At 40.1% G+C, this 21,576-nt stretch overlaps 1 long non-coding RNA gene across 1 annotated transcript in view; it reads left to right on the forward strand.

The window, feature by feature from the left end:
- Positions 1–21,576, forward strand: part of LOC111249392 (uncharacterized) — a 60,250-nt gene that overhangs the window by 20,052 nt on the left and 18,622 nt on the right. Inside the window, exon 3 of the long non-coding RNA XR_015326444.1 lies at positions 15,149–15,300. This is a non-coding gene — a long non-coding RNA (uncharacterized LOC111249392). The remainder of the gene's footprint in view (positions 1–15,148; positions 15,301–21,576) is intronic.

A 21,576-nucleotide genomic window follows, 5' to 3' on the forward strand; every position in this document is an offset into this window, starting at 1 on the left:
GCGAAGTGACCAGCACTTGTACACTAAGCTGGTGATTTGTGCTACGCATGCACATGGAGACGAGCTTGAGATTAACTAAATAAAGCTACATTTTCGACTATTAAAAATATGATCCTAAATATCAGAAACAACCAGTGCTCTGTTCTGATTTTATATTATGTTCAGAATTGATGCGATGCGATTCTTTCCGCACTCGAATCCCTACCAGCCTCTTCGCAGTTACGGTACTTCGAATACTCCTCCAAACACGACCAAGTCAACGACCTAGCTAAACTTTATGAGTTTTACGTCCGTTAAGCATCGCATCAAACGACCGACTCCGACTATCTCAGTAACCTGCTGGTTAGCTATTGTTCTACCCTATCTATCTTAGTAGGTCGGATGAGCTTTGTTCATAGTTCTATCTGTTCAGGGTCCTTCTGTTTGCTACCCTGCTGTGGCCTCGACCCAGAAACGAAATCCTAAACCTATGGAGAAAAAGCTGTTCCTGTTTGTCCTGTTTTAGCGGACGTCTTTCCTATCGCGTAGCACTCGCTGAGCCGGTAAAGTGAAGACCATATCAATTTATTCGGAGCCATGGTCAAAGTGGCTTTTTGGAGCACCGGTAGTGAAAGAGAGGAGAAGTCAGAAACAACAGCTCATCGTTTTCCCTGCTCGACGCCGGCTGCTGGTGAGTGGTATTAACTTCCTCGAACTTTCTTTTTCTTTTCGATAGGCCTTCCCCTTACGCTTACCAAATCTTATTTTGTTGCTGATCGTGTTTCAAGCCAATATAAAGTTTTGGCGCAGCCATATTGGGAATTCATATGTATTTGTGTATTGCCCAGCGGGGTAACCTGTATGATATATTAAAGTATACAATGAACGTCACGCCTAAAAAAGACGCTTTTCACCTTTTCGTTTTATATCCAAATTATACAGTTGCGTTTTTCCCTTATTTTGGTAACACGTAACAAAAGCTTCGTTTTTTTTTTTTTTTTGGTTTTGGCATTTTTGGGTCTGCGCTTGGGCACCGCGGTACATCATGAATACGTTTGGTACATATATTAGTATGTACACAGTATGTATGGCATGTTGGTATGTTTATATACGTATATCTGAGCAAGATTCGGTTATTGCACCGGAACTCAATAGGCACTCCAAACAAGGTGAAGTTCTATCTAATTTTTTAGAGTATATTGTGAAGAACGAGGCCGTTGATCGGAGACTGACAACATATTCGCTAGCGGCTAGGGCTCTCATTCCTTCACCGCGTCCGAACCAGCAACTGTTTAGCGTTTCGACTGGTAATCGTAACAATATATGTGAATTAAGTTAAAGTGTAAATAATAGCTAACTCGCATAGCTTTGTTGTTGAAAGTTATTCACAGTTTACACTTTATTAGTTTCTGGTAAGTTTCCATGAACGATATCGCTTACTGTTAAGTGGCATGTGATCCGCACTACTAAATAGGCGCTTTTCTTTTAGTAGTTTAATTGTTCCATAAATCTGTGCTTGCATTCAGATATCCAATCTGTCTTAGTATAATATTTCTCAACTAGAACAATCTATGCCTAGCTTGTTTTATAATACATGATTATAGTTTTCTTCAATTAAATTCTTCGTGCGGGACCACTGACCATTACCGGATGCCATGACATTCGTCTACACGCTGTTACACGTTATTGTTACTATGAGTTTACATGGCAACTTCAAAAATCGCGCCGAGCTCATACGCCAGGGTCTCATAAGTTCAAAACTAAAAATACTGCCTGCAGTATACTGGCGTATGACGCAGTCGTAGTTGCACCAGGACACCGCTTCAATAAAAAGCATTTAATACCGTTATTTCACAGCATATGGGTTTTCAATGTGGCGTCTTTTAACTATACATGTGCGGGCCTAACAGCCACGCTTGTACCGCGCGGAACGTACGGGATACGAACATCTTCCGCGGACATGTCGCCCGTATAAAGATTTGTGTTAAAGTAGATACAACTTTGTTCGTCAGCTTTGGCTTCTTGCCTATTAATATTTCCTTTCAGTCCGTTCCTTTGAGCCCGCTTATTCCCTAATAGCAAATAATTGTAAACCTGGCAGCAAGTCTTACTGCACCTCGTATCTTGAAACTTGCCACGGCTGCTAAAACTTCTGCCGCCGCCATTGCTGCTGTGGTCATGAACAAATGTGTGAATGTTTGAATGAGTAGCACCCCGCCTACCTATTCACATACTACGAAACTCGGAAATCGAAAAAGAGTCCGGGGTTTTCCTCTGGACAAAGGGCTGGCTTGCGCGACCGTTTACACTGAGGGCATTCTCTACTCACTCTTATCTGTCGGAAGCAAAGCACGGAAAACTGTACTTGTGAATAAAGCCACCGCCTCCAAATTTATAAAGTATTTTAGTAGCGCCCTAAAATCTTCAGGAAAAGTTCAGTCCCATCAAGAGAGTGGCATACTACAGGCTATTGGTATAAAGTACATGTTTATTTGGCAGGTTCTTTCTCTTACCTTCAGCACGTCGAAAGGGGCTTTTTTTCGTTCGCTAACCTGCTTCTAACTTTTTTTTTTATAGATTGAAATAAAGAACTACGCTTGCATTCATTCACACGTGGCCACTTTTGTATGCCTATGTTGAATCGACATGTGTATTTAACTCTAATTACGTAGAGCTAGCAAGCTAGGCGAAGGGTTCCTTATAGAGGGCCCTTGGGAAAAGTTACTATAGTTTGCTCAGTGTAAAAAAAACTCATTCGTTGTCTGGGTAACATATACGTCGAGGGACTTTTTAGCATAGAGTTTTATTCATTTGTTTTGCTTCCTAGCTACTTGGTGCAAATACAGCGAAATCTGTGAGATAAATGTCGAATCGAGGATTCGATGACGGGTAGACGGTTTGCCCGTAAATACGCTAAGTGTTCCGCCTTAATATGTGAGTGGCAACGAATAGAAAGAAAGTTAGAAATACTTGAAAGGCTTCTCCCAAAAAGAACAACGAAGTTGGTTAAGAAACAAGAAAGAGATCCATAATAGCAATAAACGGAACACGAAAAACCGAGCCACGAAGCGTAATCTGTGATGGCTGCTTTAAATTTGGCCGACACACGCTACATGAATTATTATACGAGCCATATTATCAAGGTACTTTTTTAGAACTTGTTGATTTTTCAAAATGTGTTACGCTTTTATAAGAACTAGTGGTGGAAGAAGGGGCTCGACTTTATCTTGCCAGATGTCGAAAGTTCATTGTCTTTAAGGATTTGTGATAACGCGTGAATGCATTATATATGATTGCGGAACTATTGCACAAATAAACACAATCGAGGTAAGCTTTATTGAAGCACTTCTCTCAATTTAAGTTCATTCTGTTGCTGGCAGCTTATCGTACGTTGGATTAGTCGTCTGAAGATAAGTTTGATTCGTGCCTAAAATAGTGCCAATGTTGTTCAGTGAAACCAACCTTAGGTTTACATGTGTTTTGCTGATACCATTAATCGGAATTGGCTGTTTGCGTTTCACTCGAAATGGGAGTTCCTTTATTTTAACAAGAAAAGAAAATCAACTACAGCGCAATATTTATATGAAAACCCGTTGAACTGTTTTGGACAAGAACCTGGTCCTCTGAGTAACCAGTTTACATAAAAGTGAATCTAAAACACATTAGTTGGGTTACAGCGTTTTCTCCGCACCATTGAGAAACCGGCCACATGTCAGACAACCACTTGTTTCGATCCACATTTGTTTGCACGTTGTCAGTTGTAATGCCCAACAGCTTCGGTTCAGCTTTGCCCCTTCGCAACTGGAGTAACTTATCCATCAAATATTATTCGAGTATTATTACGTTCTTCAGAAAAAATGATGTTTTTTCTTTTTTTCTCATTTTTTCACCGCTCAGGTCACTGTGCGAGCCAACGAAACCAGCTCCCAAAACACTCCCTCGTATAAGCTATTGTCGAGACAAATCTGTCTGGTGCACTTCGACTACGAATGCTATGGTCTGATAGCATCAAGCCAGATAGGCATTGGCGGGATCTTGATACAGTGTGACAACTGCAAATGCTAAGATGTAAGAACGCTAAACTATTATATTCTGTTTTGTTGAAACACGTTAAGGTTGAAGAAATTATGTCCAGTTTTACTGAGACTTTTGATCAGACTAACTGTAATTCACACAAATAGTCACTGACGTAACGACGGCAAAGTGATAACATACGTAACATACGTATTAAAGATGTAACAGTGGGCAAAAGTAAATTACAATTGGGAACAACATGAATCTAAAACTAAAAGTGAAATAGGTTTTTGTTGGAAAAGTTGAAACAGGACGTGGTTGAGTTGGGAAGTAACGGAAGCTTTGTCCTCATTGCTCGCTTATTTTTTCTATGAACTTATTCTTTAGTTTCGATCGAACCCTGCCTAAACATAGAAATAAATTTATTTTTTGTGCTTGATTCAATTCTGTATCAATTGCATTCGTTCTTCCGTGCAACTGACAACCTGTTTTGTTATTAACCTTATACTTACGCCATTCTTAGCTGTAAGCCCATTTTTGGCCCGCTCTGTATATACAATAGTAGTCAAAGCAATTTTTAGACAGTAAAGCCCATGTACGCTATACAGCCATTTGGAAAATTCAATACGATCATAGATTGTTGCTTTGGTGGCCAGTTTTGTGGCCGGGTGTAATGGATCTAAGTATCCAATTAGCGGGGGCTGTTAATAGAGACAAATCTTTTGTATACTTAATCGTACACATTTTTCAGGACAAATTTTCTATTGCACAAGCTTTGCAAATATCCACTGCTTGACAAAGAACGTGGCTACCACGCTTCGGTGGTAGTGCTGATTTTTCAGGATTTATCTGAAGGAGGGCAGTCAAGACAAAATTCTATTTCGATGTTGTTTGCTTGCATTCGTCACTTTAATCTTATTTTGCATTGTGTTTTACCTCTTTTATTTGCTGTTCTAGACTAGTATAAGACTTCTAAAACAGCGCTATAGAAAATGGAACCCTACAATAATAGATGGCCTGTACCTTTTCTCCATGGATAACAGCCCTATCGAAACTGTCAGCATTGTCTTCGCACCGTTCGAAAAGCTGAACTTTATATGCCTTCGAGCTGCTCAGGACCCTCTAGGGTCCTAAATAGGCGGGAGCATAGAGTTCGCATCAGAAACGTGAGCAAAGAGGAAGGCGCCAGTAACCATGTGGGTGGACATTTCAGCTTTAGCTGGCTGAGAAGTCAACCGAGAGCACTGTAAAAGAACAACCTCAGGGGTTCAGAGCGTTACGTGAAGGGACAAAAAGCTTCGCCAGTTCTTTCGAGATGTACCCGGTAAGGGACGCAGAGCATCCTTAGGACGAGTCCGTTTACCAGGTGAGGGCACCTAAAAAGAAACGTATCGTCGACATCCTTACATTTTAAGGTGGAAGCGAAACGCGGCGAAACTGTACAAATTTGTTAGACCTGCGCATTATCAGAAATCGTAACTCGGCTGTTCCATCAAAATTTCATAGCGAGTCATATATACGCAGCAACCTACGCCTTAGCACACCTGTAGAGCCGACACGAAATGACAACCTATGGGTTGGATATCCTCAAATTTTAAATAACTATAGATACTATTATAGTGATCTGTGCGTTATAACGCGTTTATAATTACGTTCCTTATCTAGTGCACCTCGGAGTCGGAAATTCAGCTTTTGTTGCGGTCCAGCCTGGCAACAACACGGCAGAACAGGGCACCTTCCCATATTCTATAAACTTATTCTTCATTTAGAGCAGGACACTCAAGTACGAGCTCAGCAACATTTGTATTTGGTTCCAGTCATAAAAATGTCTTCGATCGAAGTTATATTTGCTAATTCATATGTGATATGTAAACAACAATTAAGTTTGAAATAATGAAGGCATAAAGCATTTTATGGGCTTTACGTGGAGAAGCGCGTTAATCTGAAACCAAATAGAAAAGATATTGAGCTATTAATACACCTTGTTTGTTCGATACCTCATGCTACTTCCGTGTACTCATGAGTTTATCCAGCATAAAGTTATGAACAATATAATAAATCCACGCTAGCAATTCACGATCATAATCCCATACTTATTTGTCCTACTACAGAAAGAGCTCAACAGTATATATATATATATATATATATATATATATATATATTTCTTAAGCTATAATAAATTGAGAACAAACTCTTCACGCTATCTTTGTAAAGTCTCTCTCAGAAAATAGCGTCCTTTTTTACTTGTCTGTCTCCGAAGCGCTTAGTATGTGAGAATCCTCTGCGTCCTCGCTCAATAACATGGGGATGAAAATTATCATCAACCAGTAGGGTTGGTGCTGAAAACTTCAAGGTACATGGCTGGCCTAGCCATAGCATTGTAATCTTTTTGCCGTAACAATTCGTGCTAACATCTAATCTTATTACCAGGAGGCAGTAGTTGTCAAAAGAAGGGGGTTTTTTTCCAGACAACATCTTTTGGCGGATCATAACGCTCGGAACGCCCTTGCAAGCGCCACGTCTAGGGCACTCGCAGAATGCAAACGAATGCCGTATGCATAATAGGTATATAATTATCTCTATTTTTTTTAACTGTCTAATTTATCTGTGTCATGGGCATTATTTCGTCAGCCGTGTAACCGAACGACGGGTAGCGACTATAGAGAGTTTCGGACGTTCACGTCGCAAATTCTGTAGCAAAGATTGAAACGTACATATCGATGGCGAAGACGCTGCGAATCGTGTAAAAAAAAAATTGACCTGTTCAGTGGAAATCGGTCTACGAAGTGTGATAGTAATTCACGATCAGTTCCTCGGTAAGCACGCGAGCCACAAACACTATACCGGATGTGGATACTGATTGATAAAGCACAGCAAATAGTTAGTGAAGCATATCGTCAAACTGGCGGAAAAGCGTGAGCCTAATTTGTTCCGTACCTTGACAATGCTGTGGCAATTTCTTTCTACTATCAGCTAAACCAACAACTACTTTCCCTCAATTGCGACATATAAACAAACATGCCTGTGTATATAGACAAGTATATTCTTAACTGTGGGAGTTCACCTGTTTTTAGGTAGGTAATGCGATATGGCTTAGATTAGTTTAGTGCTTGTGTCGTTTATCGAACCTTTCCAGGAGAATGTTTGCGTATGTAGCGAAACTCACAGGCTGCTACCGAGCTTGGAACAATTTCGAAAAATTAGGGAGGGAGCTCAGTGGCAAAACGCTGTCAATAGCGGGAACCTCGTCTGGATATTGCATGGAAGGTATAACAATTGCTGCCGAGATAGCGTCCTACAAGCAAATCAATGCGATAAATTTACGTCGAATGAAAATCTGATGCATGGGGTGAAAAAAATTCTTTATACATTTGAGTATATTCCCATGACGATTGGTGCGATAACAAATTGTGAGTACGAGTAATAATAGTGGGGGGAGCAGGATGTGTCTACAGACTTTTTTGCAACTGTTAACTTAGATAGCATCAATTTACGCTCGCAGACTAACTCATTAAACAACTATATAGGTTCAATACAATGCAAAATAATTATATTAATAAGGTCAACTTTCTACCAATCCTTTCTTTGTTTCTAGTAATCGTATTACGCGAGATTCGACCCTAAAGCGAACAGTATGGAACATATCACTGAATCAATGGAAACAGCATGATCTAGCCTTTTTTAATCGCTCTAATATATTTTATTGCATATACTTTAGAGTGTAACAATGTTCTACTTCACGACATGAATTATTTGCTTTCTTCAACATCTTGAAATACGCACATCTGCTTGTATGTCAGCGAATAGAAAAGTCAGGTATGAACCTACTAATTATTAGAGTTACAAAAACTACATATTTTTAAAATACCTCTTTATTTTTAAAACTGTATCAATATGAACATTTTGGTGGAATTAAAATTATCTGGCCGGAATGGATAGCAATGCACTTTCATCTTTGAAATTAGCGGCGTTTCCAGCTCTCTGCTGGATTGTGTTTCCAGTTTTAGCCTTTGCGGTCCTTTTTTCTGAGCCTGTGAAGTTCGAACTTTGTAACGAGGAACGCTTCAGAGGAACGACGCATTTTTCGTCTCTCATTATCTTTTTAATAAAATCGTTCACTTTATGGGAACTTTCATCGAATTGGTATCAAACACTAACATTATTCATTCTTGCGGGTAAACATCAATGACTGACTATAAATTCATATGCACAAGCCCATCGTCATGCAAGATATTGAAGACTGATTATCAGAAGACAAGCTAAACAGCACTATTCATGAAGCAAAGTTTCTTCAACTTCAGTACAGGAGAAAACTAAGTATCCACATCTTTTCAACTTTTTTTAGTCGCTAGGCTCCGCGTTCAACGTTCTAACATAGATAATCATCCAAACTTTTGAAATTTACCTGAAAATAGCTGCGACAGTTCAAACTTACGCGTTTGCAAAGAAATAATTGTTTCATTAAAAATACTTTTCGCCAGCTATTCTATTTCATTAATTCGCTCCCAAGGAACAAGTGTTGAGTTTACTCGTCTACGCTATGGTTGCATTATTTTCTTTCCGTGCTATAATCATCCGATTTTCCCCGACCTGTCGTTAAAACGGCAGTACTCGATGGTCTTTGCAGACGCTACTCTTCCGGTCAAGAGTAAAGATAATATGAATGGTAACGGGGAGCAATTTTCATTTAAAACCAGCTGTAAATGACGTGCCCCCTGATTCGTTTCGTTCCTATGAGGGCAAAATTATAACTGTTCCATGTGTAGCGCTTCATCAAAGCAAAGGCCTGACACTTGAAAAATTAGCTGAAAAAAAGTACAATAACAAATTTTTTGCGACCGTACCTAATCGACAATGTTTTATAGTTTACTAAATAATATTCGTGTTGAACCTAGCGCCCGATGATATCTGATTGTGCCATCTCCTCAATGACAACACTCTGGATCGTATGTTTTACATGTCGCTCTGCCGTCAAAAAGAGGATGGCTTAACTGAAATCCGTTCTTCTAATAAAATTACTTTATTGCATTTTTGCAGATGAAACTTTCTATTTAACTTTTGCTCTCGGAACTTCCACGTACAGCCAAGATACAATCGTATTAAGTGTTAGTCCCAACCATACATTCACATAAGATACGACTAGACAATTGGATGTTATTATTATATATTTTAGTGAGTAATGTGTTGACTATCTGGGAGCTGCAAGGGCGTAAAATCAAAGTTGGGTAACGGAGTGACAAACGCTGATGACTTCGGCATACCGATTTTCGGCATAATATTGCAACACATTGAAAACGATCCTAATCATACACTTCTTTTCACTGTAGTAATATGCAGCTACGCAAATAGTAAACTTGTTGATTCACGTAAACGCACTTGCCATTTGTCGTGATTAAACTTGCAAGGCTTTCCTTACGTACCTTTTACCACGTAAACACCAATATACACAGGCACCTTTCAAACGTAATCAGCCGTATCGAGCCATCGTCGAGAAAAAGGCAGTCTCGTTCATTGCCAAACGAACCGAGCGCTCCATAAGCCTATTCGTAGTTTTTTTCACCATTACATTGCTCATGTAGCTCACCAGTAGCAATGAATCTCAGTTAATCTTTGTGAGCCAGCACGATACGGCATATCACACATGCCACATTTCTGCCTCTGCCGCTGCCGCTTTGTGGTCCTACTCGTTGCCGAACCTCTATGGGTCGCCATTTGCGGCCTGGCACCGAGCCTTCCTGCTCTTTGCGTTCCCTGTAACATTCAGTAACTGTTTCGTCTAAGCGGCGTCGCTATTTGTCTCCTTTCTGATCGACACCTAATTAGGGTCATGGCTGGACAAACAGGCATAAGTTAGCGTACAGCTAGGTGTAGTATTACTGGAGCTGCAGTAATAAAGGCAGCCTCCAGGACTCGGTGCACATATACACTATATCAATGAGATTGTTCCGTCAATTTTGTCGATTCGTACGTGAGCATCACACGAATATAGTCCGACAAGGACCAGTTTGGCCTGATTAGGCTTAGTTGCCAGATCAACAGTTGCTACTGCCCACCGCATCCGTCTGTATGGAGCCCAGTGTCACCGTTTGTTCTCGTACAAAATGGCACCTGCTACTAAAGAAACTGGCGTATAATGTTTTGTTTGATGCTTCTACGTTACTACGTTGTGTGGCTTCATTGGGCGATGACTGAAGTGACAGGCTGAATCGTTAATTGATAGCGTCTGCTTTTTTTCTTTTGCTTTGCAACAAATACGTATCTAGAAAAGAATAGATCGTAATTATTATGGCAACGAATCCCTCGCCGTATCTGTGTTAGGACTTACTGACCAGGTCTACCATTTCGTTCTGCTGCTAGAGGCTGGCTATTTTATACAGTTTGCTGTATGTCATAATTTCCATTGTCCATATACATATGTATATGTATTCTATCGATGGTAACTAGTTGACGGGAGATGTAACATTCTCAGTGAAAAGGTTACACACGTTTATGCTTAGCCGGAAAGCATTGGAAATAGCAGATCCTTTGCCTTGGTCCGTATCATTAGAAGAACGAAAATATAATACGATAAGTTTCTAGTGTCCCTAGAAGGAAACTCGAAGGGGGTTATCTATTATGCGCGTTAGTTTGTTATTCATGACAGAAACTTATCTACTCTACGCAAAATTCTTGTTTGACTTCTAAGCTGCGCCGGAACGAATTAGCCCGCGAAAATCTCCACTGGAATAACGTTATTCGGTGTAATTCAGGCGCATATACTGATGCCATATATTGCAAAGAACCGGTAGCGTGTTACGCTTAATGACACTACGTACGCGAGTTGCCCTACTTCGTGAAAGAACAAGTACTTTTGCGTTGAAGCCATGGGCTGGGCTTTTAGTAGTTTGCCGTGCTAAAATGAAGTCATCTGAAGTCACGGCAACTTAATGCGTACGCTGGTATGCATACAGCTGATTATTAAATAGCCGTTACACTTTCAATAATGGAGAATAGTAAGTAGAAGTTAATTACTCTATAATTTGTTAGATATATTCAACATACGCCGGCACGTGATACGCAAACTTCTTTTTTTACTACAATGATGACTGTAGTCATCTTTCCTTGGGATAAATCTAGCAACTGTGAAAAAAATTTAGCTTATTTTAGGTAAGTAATTAAACCTAACAAATATATATTCGAGAGAAAAGTAATGTTCTCTGTTTCCGGATATCTTCCAAATAATCAAATATCCTATAAAACAAGCTCTTTCGACTTCAGTTCTCACTCGCCTAGGTCATTTTCGGATTGGTACAACGAATAATATTGCTTAACTTCTGCATGAACAGGCCGTCATATAACGAGCACCCACGAGAAGGCGCAACAAATAGTGATTTGATTTAGGGCACTCTTTTCATTAAGGGAAGATGGCAGCCTCTTTCTAAATGAAGATGTGATACAATTCATATATAGCTTTTTCCTTACATTTCAATCAATCGATCAGGACAGCTCTATTTTATATATAATTAATAATAAATAAAAAATATATACATAGTATACCTTTCACTTTGGCTATGTAGCACCATTCTATAGTATCAACAAAATGGTGTGGGTGTACGAGAGGAGCGGGGCGACTACCTATCATAACCATTGTGGTATTAAACAGTCTCCGGCAACCGGCACGTCAGTTCAGCATAAAGAATACCGGCGGGATAGGTTTGCGTGTTAGATCTTCTTGCCGCAAAATATAGAGTGCAATCTAAGCAGATAAATATGTGCATACATTCGGTCAGCCAATGCTATACGCAATTCTTGTCTAACAAAATAAGCATAGGGCCTAGTTTTTCTTACCTAGTTTAACCTTCGGTGAGTCGGTCGACCTATAAAGAAGACGAACTTTGTATTTCGACCAGAAAGCCTAACGGAAACCGGTCTGTCCTGTAGCTATACTGCATGTGGCAATAGTCATATTTTCAGTTTTTGGACTATGCTCGCTTTATACTATATCCGAGTCAGGTATATAAGGGCGATTTTTTTTATTTGCCTTCAAGAATCCTTCTGTGTGTCTGTGTCCGCCTATAAAAAAACTAAGTCGGTCTGTGTTTATATGCGGAGTCTCCATGTTTAACAGACGGGGGCGTCCTGCATGTATTAAGGAATAAAAAAGTTCGTTTCGACTCTTAAAATATTTTGCCAAGCAGCTCTTTTCTAGGATGAGCGTTGTGGGCTAGTCATAGTTAGTGTGGAATACGCCAGACTCTGTTGTTCCTAATCGAGCTCTTAGTACATAGCGTTGCTGTTATGATGACGGGCTTTCAGGCCACCGCCGCCGTTCGTGGTGAAAGGAACTTTTCTTTAGACTAGTGCCTGGTATCGCTGTCTCGGAAGTAGCTGGATTCAATCGGTCTGCTATATGATGCGAATCTAAGGGTTCTACAAAGCTATTTCTTGTTTCGCTAATGTGAGCAGATGGTGCGTGCTTGCAATTTATTTTCACAGGTAGCGCTCGCTCCTAAACTATTAAAGTAATAACAATAATAGTTTACAGGTCGTGTAGGATTAATTAAGCAAAAACACACAATTGTACATAGTTCTACAATGCAAGCACGTCAACGTTCCTTTGACAGTCGTAGAACTCTATCACTCTTATCAAGCACTGTTACAATTAACGCTGGTGCTCTTCCAGAAGAACAACGGCCGGAGAAATCAACTCTGAGAATGGGGACTGGCCTATTATGGATTTTAGCCATGACATAAATATTGCTACGCTTTAATTAAACACGTATAATTGAACCAATCTTCCTCATTCCGCGGAACATTACTATGTATACATATATTTCGTCGTCAGTATTTCATCAAGCCCTTGATTGGAATTTACTTCGTGGTTACCGTCGCCGTATTTTGACAGCGCATTGTTAAATTTTGTAATGATATATATATATATATATGTATATAGGCAATAGTTTCCCATGTCGCATATTTAGTGTACAGCTTGGCCAGTAACTCATGACAAATACATATCTGTTGGCTTGCTCTTACAAATCTTATCAGCTGAGCGCTATCTCGCAGCCCGGCGTAACGTTGATTGATATCAGGACCATTCGAAATACTGACCGCAACCAAAAAGCCTCGCTCTGACCGATAGGTATTGTTACGTAATACGGTAAATAGTATGTCGTTGTGTAGGTCTCTGTTGTGTGTGTTGAGACATTGTATTATTCGGATAGGTAGTACGGTACAGGGTAAAAGCAGTAGCTTTTAAGTCGGACCAATATATATATATGATAAGCTATAGATTTTTCCACGTACGCATGGTCGGAGTATATTTTCACACAGGTCATAATCCTGGCCATGGAAATCACACATTGTTATAAGCGAATTCAATAGACTTTGGGTAACTGCTAAAATTAGCTGCTAAATGAGTCAGTTTTCTAGAAGCTTGTAGGTGAAATCCGGTTGAGCTACCCCCTGTTGAGGATCAAAGAAGAGTACCTGAAAAAAACATTATTCTAGCCCAACTAGTTCCAAAATTATTCAGTTTTTACCTCAGCGGATTTGACTGTAGCAGCGTTATGCTTTGGCTATAAGCTTTATATATATATTTGTATATACACGAGTGCTTGATTACGTAACGTATTAACGTAATTACGTCATTTTACGAATAGTTATTAATGTTCTGTTGAGTTATATTTACATAAAGGCCAGTATATTGCGGTCGATGAGTTGTTTTTCAACTAACGTATGAATTAGACTTACTATAGGGACAAGTGAAGGTATAAATTGGCACCAGTGGAAACTTATGGTATAGCTTATATATAGCTTATAAATACTTGCAAAATAATACCGTTGTCTGTCACAATGGACACACATATTTTCAAACGTTTCCTTTTGTTCAGTTACGCATGTAACGCAGTACTGGTCAAAGGCGTGACTTGAACTAGCAGCTGAACATTATGACCATACGTAACGTTATGTTCCTCAGTGTGTGTTTGTGTGTGTGAGTGTGTATGTGTGTTAGTGTCTCCAAAGGACTTGTACTGACGTCGTACGTTTAAGAGTTAATAAGTAGTTGAAACATTCATAAAGCTAATGCTTCTAGCTGGACTGCTACATGTTGCAACATGCGCCACGATGAACGCATGGTATACATCTTTACTCCGGCCTGCGTGCTTGGAGTTGTCAAAGGTCTAAAGGCCATTGAAAATCGAGTTATACTGTTAACGGTGTTAATTAGCAACGCTTATTGCTAGGATAAGGTCGCTTGCCCGCTCTCTAACTGCCTTTGGCAGAGCTCGTGATACGTTAATGGCACCAGACCTTTTCAGCACTACAAATGTACGTTACTGCACGCACAGATGCACGCAGGTGACAAACCTGGCCTATTTCAGGCGAATAACTCTTGTATGTCTGCATATAAATTTTCGCCTTTTTGACGCGTACCTCTCCCATAATAAAGTTGGCCAGCCTTTCAGTTTCTATTTCACTGCATACAGGGGTAGCTTTTGTCCCGTACGAGTGATTTTTGCTTGACTTCTTTTTGATAAATGACTTTAGTCACAATTGTACCTCGGGCAAGCGCTGCCGAAGCAGCTGCTGCTGTTTTATCCTTCAAATAGATAGATCAGTTGTACATAATTGGTCATTTTAATCACTCTAGCGTTCATGATCCGGGTCGACCTTTTGACAACTATTTCTGTTGTGAAGTACATGTAATAATAGACAATGAGATAATATTCACATAACGTCAGTAGCGATTTCAACCATTTTGGCCGAAATGTATTATATTGAGAATATATAGCTATAGAAATGTAGCTAAGCGGCGTACTACTCCTTGAAAGGCAGTCTAGAACAAAGCAAAATAGCTTTTTCTTCGTTAGAAAGCAAACGGAAGGAGATCGAATTAGTTTTCAGTTTTCCAGACAGTACTATTACACGATTTACCCTGCCGACCAGCTTTTTAACCTCCAACAAACCTAACCCTAAGTTTAAGGTTATAGGTCGCAACTCAATAATCTCTTGCAATCAAGCCTTAGGTATAAGCAAAATAGAAGATAATTGCAACTCGTAACCTATGAAACAGAAATAAAAGAAACGAAACATTCCGACCAAAAAAATTTCTTACTTCTCCTTGTTTCATTGTACTTTTTTCCTGTTCTTTATCGTTAACATCGTTGTAAAGGTGAATTAAACACAACCCAATGTCGATGATGGAACACTCGTCTCTTCTCTCATGGCACGTCACCGCACGTGGACGACGGAGAAGCAGCGAAACAAGGGTCTAAGGTCTTCACACGCTACCAGCAGATTCATGCACGCTGTCAACACGATTCTGTGAGTTTTCTGCGTGGACCATCTCTTGGTTTGTTTTCTGTACCTGTGTAGTCGTCCGAAGTAGGTATAGGCAAGCTACATAGCTACCGCTGCGCGGAGCACTTCTCCTTGAAGCACTCCAGGCTACCTCACTAGCCCACCCATTATAGTTGTACACAGGCAGTAGATCCCACGTTACGGCTGAGAGCCAACCATGGCGCTCCAAGCGTAGTCAAAAAGCAGCAGTACCAGTCAAAGAATACCTTCAAGCAAGTTCTCGCCTGCCGATGTGTAAGACAAGAGGGCAGAGGGTGTGGGAACTGAGTTTGCAATGCAGGCGAATCTAATGTAGTTTGAAACGAGCAAATAATGGACGTCGCTTTTGAAATGGGCGAACCTGCCAATGGATCCATCTATGGGCGAACGTATGCACTCAGCAATAACAAGACCGAAGGAGAGAAAAAATCCCATCGAAACACTACGGAATAATGGCAACCAAACGAGCCGTCACTTGCTCTTTATCCGCTTTTTTTCCGCTATCCCTAGTAGTGTGCAAGCATTGCATCGCTGTATTCGCATAGCTAGAAATAAGAGGATGAACTTGTATTCGTGTGAAGGAAGTTCCTAATAAGGAAACAGTGGGGTTAATCAGTACTTGGCGTGTCTCCCGAAATGGGCGTCGCTTTAACTACTGTCTGCTATGCTAGCACTGTTTCTCGTAGGTGCTAACCATTCCTGAGTCATACGGTGGCCTAGCACTGCCCACTGAACCAGCAATAAGTCACAACGCAAGGACAAATAAAGTACGTTCACTGCGGCAAACGGTTGCTGTCAGTGGGGAAACTCAATAGAGTTTCCCCACTATGGATGGAACCAAGTAGCATAATTCCCAAGTGGAACTGTTTTTGCCTGGTTATGTACGAAGCAAGCAACCTTGCGATCGAGTTCGCTCGCCATCATAGACTTTCATTGAAGTTGTGAATGAATAACCTCAACAGTCGAGCTTTTGTCGAATACGTACACTAGCTTTTTGATTTTAGCGCGTCTGTCAGTTTGTGTCTTTAGCTTACGACCCACCGCTGATAAACGGTTATCACTCTAGTGACTGTGACCCAGTACCAGCAAAACTTAGGGTGATCGAGTTAGTTCCAGTCCAGTGCGACATTTAGCGGTCTCTCGCCTTGTTCCTCTATTATAATTTGTTTTGATCTTTATTTATTGACTTTTTTCTTAATCTTTTTTTCATTTTGTTTTGAGTTTACTTTTCTTATTTATTGGCCTTACAACGAGGCGGGCGACGAAGAGACAAATCACTCGGCAATGCGGTCCTAGAAGGTGATGAAATTACGTTTTATTTTAGTCGACTTTTAGCTTCCGAATCGGTCTAAAATTCGGTAATAAAGCCTTTGTTCCGTAGAACTGTTAACGACAAAGCTCTATTTATTTGTCTGTGCCTGAATATATTAATAAGCATAGGCACATCATGTTTGGGCGACTCGGTTCCGTGAACCTAGTTTTGAGACGCTTAATTAATATATAAAACAGTTACATGCTTATAATACCTGAATAATAATAATTATTGGTAATATCCGTAAGGCATCATGTTTTGACGTGTCAATAATTGGTTTGAACAGTGTTTTCCTGTATGCTACACGCCACCTGAGATAACAACCTGCTTAGCTCAACGTATATTTCGGACATTACACGCCTCGGTTCATAAGTACCTGAATCTGTTATATCGAAGTCAATTGATGCAGAACGATTGGTAAAGAGAAAACATTAATATTGAACGCCATGTTCAAACTGGATACTGTTCTTTCAACCGATGCAAGGAATCGAGCTCGAAACGCATTGGCGACCTCACTAGGTTTAATTAGGAAAAGGCCGAACTATATGGCACAGAAGCTATGGAAGCAATCGCATCCTTTTCTACTAAATATATACTTACTGTTAATTTCACTACAATAAAAATTACAGTTTTTAAAATTGCGCACATTTTTGCTTTAAATCACTTATTGAAAAATATATAATGGAAAGTTATTACGCGTTTTGCTGATCTTTCATTGAACGATCAGATAGCAAACTAACCAGCTAATTCTTGTACCGCAGTGTTTTTTTCTTCTCTCAAAGTTTCTTCCCTTTTTGTTTCCAGAGTGGCTAGGTGTCCTATCTTATCTTATAGGCCAGTTTGCCGTAAGATTGTACGCTCGCCTAGGTCTTATATAGCAATACCATATATTTTACGGTCTTTGGCCTCGCCCCACATCTGACACAATTTATTTTTATGCCAGGTTTAAAGAGTTAGTAAAATTGTCTAGTATGGAGCAGCTACTAGCAAATTATTTGTGTCGTTGTTTTCGTAATGAGATCTACAGTGTTACCATATTTTGTTAAGCTTCTCTTTTTCTCCTATTGTTCAGTTGACGCTGTATTCACTGTCGACTGAACAATAGGAGCCATGTAGTGCTGGCTCAAACTTGGCCTTTTGTCCACCAATACTGTCCACCACTGATTTTTATTGTTTATTTATTATATTTGTTTATTTACATTTGTTCGGCTTTTTTGGCTCCGTAGTGCTTTTGCAATGTGTCTGTTTGGTAGCTTCTGTCACTGACAATATGGCCCTGAACAATCGTTGATATGACGTTGATGCTTATTCTATCGAAGAACCTGATTTTACTTCAGGCATCACTTTTCAACGGCAATTTAGTGTCCCGTGATTCAGGTGCGATAGGGTAGTCTGATGTTACCAATGCTCACTGTCCTGCATTGTTTTGGTTTCTTGCGATCATCTTTCCGGTAGTTATTGACATCTTTGTGAGCACTTTGCCATATAATAGGCTCGGTATTGCCTCGGCCTTCTAGTAAATTTCGGGTATACGGAACTTGCTAAAGAAGCACAGCCCCTGAGTTTATAGTTTTTGGAGTGCTTTAACCGATTCATTGACACCACTTCTTTTCTTGTTTAGAAAGATAGTTATGGTTTTAATTAGGCGTAACCCCAACCATCTGCGCAAATTTTCGTCTGCTAGTCCTTTCCTGTGAAACTCGAGGGCCCCTGTGGCCCTCATTCTTCTATAAGAAGATCAATTGGATGGAATAAATGTGACGTGAAGTCTGTCTTCTCGGTGAAACCCTCGAGGACTTAGTAAATATAGGCTAGCAATAAATAAGGCTATTGTCTTTAGCATCCTTTCTCTGATGAAGCTCCAGTGCTGGACATTGAATCCTTTTTGTGACCTTATCAGTCTCGAATTGTTTCAGCCCCATAGCGTATGATTCGGCCATTTTCTTAATATAACAGCTTAGTCGTTGCGATCAAAATGGGCTCGTGCCGTAGTATCTTTCAAAGATTGTGTTCTTCGATTACGTCATGTCCTTTAAAAGCGTCAGGAAGGGAACTTCGATAACAGATACCTCCTCGACAACTTTTTTTTAAATCCGCGACGCATTTTTGCTGAGATTTTGTGTTCTTCCATTTGCTTTGTTTTGCCACAGATTAACGACGCTATTAAAGCGTTCAGAACAGCAGACACTGTGATGACTTAATTGGTGGTAAGGGTTTTCTTGTAGATGGACTTCTTCCTTCGGTGACAATACCCATCCTTTCACTCCGGCCGCACAGAATTTCATCGCATTTAATTAGAAAGCATATAACATTTTATTTCTATTAAATCTTATCTGTTGAATTAGTCTCCCATCTATGCTTTAGACAGTGGTTGGCATCGTATTTAATTTGCCTCGACATAGTCTCGAACATTTTTCTACTTGTACAATGCTTCGTTTTTTATTCGTAGTACTTTCAGGCCCTACCTCATATTGGTCGACTGCACTTGGTTCTTATGCATAGATATCCTTTGGTGACATTTTAGCTAGGGCTAATACGATCAGCCTAGCCAAATGATGCTTCCATTAAATGTGGCTCATTGCAGTTGTTTCTTAATGCTGCCGTATGTTTTAATTGCTGGCCTCACATCTCTGACTTGGTCGCTCTAGCACCGTCTGTCCAAGGTAGCTGACGCTTTTCGTTAATGATTCGCCCATGTTGACATTTATCCTCGGGAGAAATATTTTAGCGGTGTGTAGCGTCTGCCATACTGTGCGCTTTTTTGTTGAGTAACCTCAGCGGCCTTTAGTTAGGTGGTCTAGGCTCGAGAGTGCCTAAAGGCACACAGTGCGCTTTGCGGTAGGAGGAACCAACTGCCTGAAGCGATGTATAGCGGCAGCAATGGCGGGAATAAAAACGAAACTTTTATTCGATCCTCTACGTCGATACTTACCAGCAAAGGACGTGCCTGATATGCTCAATGAGACTGAGTTCGAGAAAGTGCTGTACGTTCTGAATCGTTATTAAATATCGCCAGAAGCTCAATTATCTTGACTGTTTGATACAACTGACTATTACGGTACGAAGTGAATCTGGATTATTGAAATATTTGCCCCTTGAATAAGCAAACAATCTTCGAACGGGCCTCATACTCTAATAGTCGTATGAAAGCTGCCTGTTTGCACGAAGCAAATCAATGAAGCTGTACATTCGATTTCTCTTTTAAATGATTTACTGTCTCATAGTGTGAAGCCCGCGCATATAATCCGGTTACTTTAGCGTACCACGATTATGTCAAAAAACATTAAAGAATCATATTTATTATCATCTGAGAAATTTCGTAATGGGCTGGGCGGTCTATGCGGCGACTGATTCGAACGGGAGTTGAAGTATTATTGAGCAATTACCGATCCAGGGCCAAGAGTACAGGAACGTGTGCAATCTAGTGAACGCTGCTACGAGAATGCTGGCTAAAGTCCTGCACTAGCATGACAAGCACCTAATCATGAAGGGAGGTGTTCATAAACAACATTCACACACTAACGTTGTTCAAAAAAAGGTTGCCATGATAATCATTCTTGAGAGAACGTAATGAGGAATTTCTGTCTAATGAGGTGAGAATAGTACCTGCCTATAGATAAATAGTTAAATTAATTTAATTTCTCTCTAGAAAAATACAGTCAGCTAATCACGCACACAATACGCTTTTAGGCCGATTCGCCTACGAACCCATTATAGGCTGACCAGCTTCCTATAATGCATAACTTGTGTGTACAAAAGGCTAAAAGACGCCTCCAGCGTCTGACACGTATGTTTAATGCCTCAGTTAAATGTAAAGAGTTTAGCGAAAGCCACATCACGCTAGTCTGGATTGCTCCGTACGGATATCCGAAGGCAATACTCAAGCAAAGTAAGAAAGAAAAGTCGTCCATACCAAATTAGGTAACGCTGAGAGAGTAGGGAAAGAGGAGATGAAGGTGCATGTTTTGCCTAAAAAGCTTTCAGAGGATTTTAAATAGGTGGACGCCAATACAGCCTGACTTCAGTCATTGATCTATAAGGCCCCCATTCTAGTACTTCTGACACAGGCAGTTCCACCTGGCTATGCGCATTTGATACGATGAACCTATACATAAATATCATTATCAGCAGGACTAAAGCAAGAACTTCCCTAGTGGTGTGCAAGTTAAATACCTTTGGCGCCTTATTTTTGCCTAGTTGGGGCATTTAAATCTTTCAATGTCGCTAGTTTTTTCGGCGTAGATACTATCTCAAAGCTATGTTCACAAGAAAAGTACATGTCATCAAGTTTGGGCAATGGGTAAGGTATTTTATATGTCAAATTGGTCTAGCCCATCTATTTGGAAGACTCATCAAGAAATGTTTCGATGATGCCCAGTTCTGTTGATAAAATTCGCTGTCCTTACGAAAGTCTCCCGTGCTAAAACAGATTTCCTTTGGTAAATTCAAGTGATTGGCATTCGTTACTGTACTATTGAACAAGGATGATCTAGTTAGTCCTTTGCTCAAAATACTGCGCCATATTGTATCTGCTGATAGTTTCTTTTTGTGGAGCGTATGGATTAACAATCTTTCAGTAAATGCAATCATGTCATCTAATTTGAATGTAGCTTCATCGCTTCAAACAATCTTCCTTGAATCACTGTGTTCATATTCTTCTCAGTTTTATTTGAAGCATATGTCACTGTTGGAACATAATTTATGATGTCTTAAAGTGCGATACGCACTTAATTTGCTGATATAAAGCTCACAACTTGATTACGCCGCAAATTTTCAAATATTGTTGAACGTTTATAACGTCTCTTCTTGGCCGGTATAGCTCGCTGATATTCTTGATCTTTTGAAAATTCATTTATGAGCGTCCCGAGTGATTCCAAAACTGTTATTCTATAATTATTATTTCCTATTCCATTAATAACGACTATTTGTGGGTAGATCTGCCACAGACC

The sequence above is a fragment of the Varroa destructor genome, unplaced genomic scaffold (genome assembly GCF_002443255.2).
Source record: "Varroa destructor unplaced genomic scaffold, Vdes_3.0 BEIS01000004.1, whole genome shotgun sequence".
In the NCBI taxonomy this organism is placed as follows: domain Eukaryota; kingdom Metazoa; phylum Arthropoda; class Arachnida; order Mesostigmata; family Varroidae; genus Varroa; species Varroa destructor.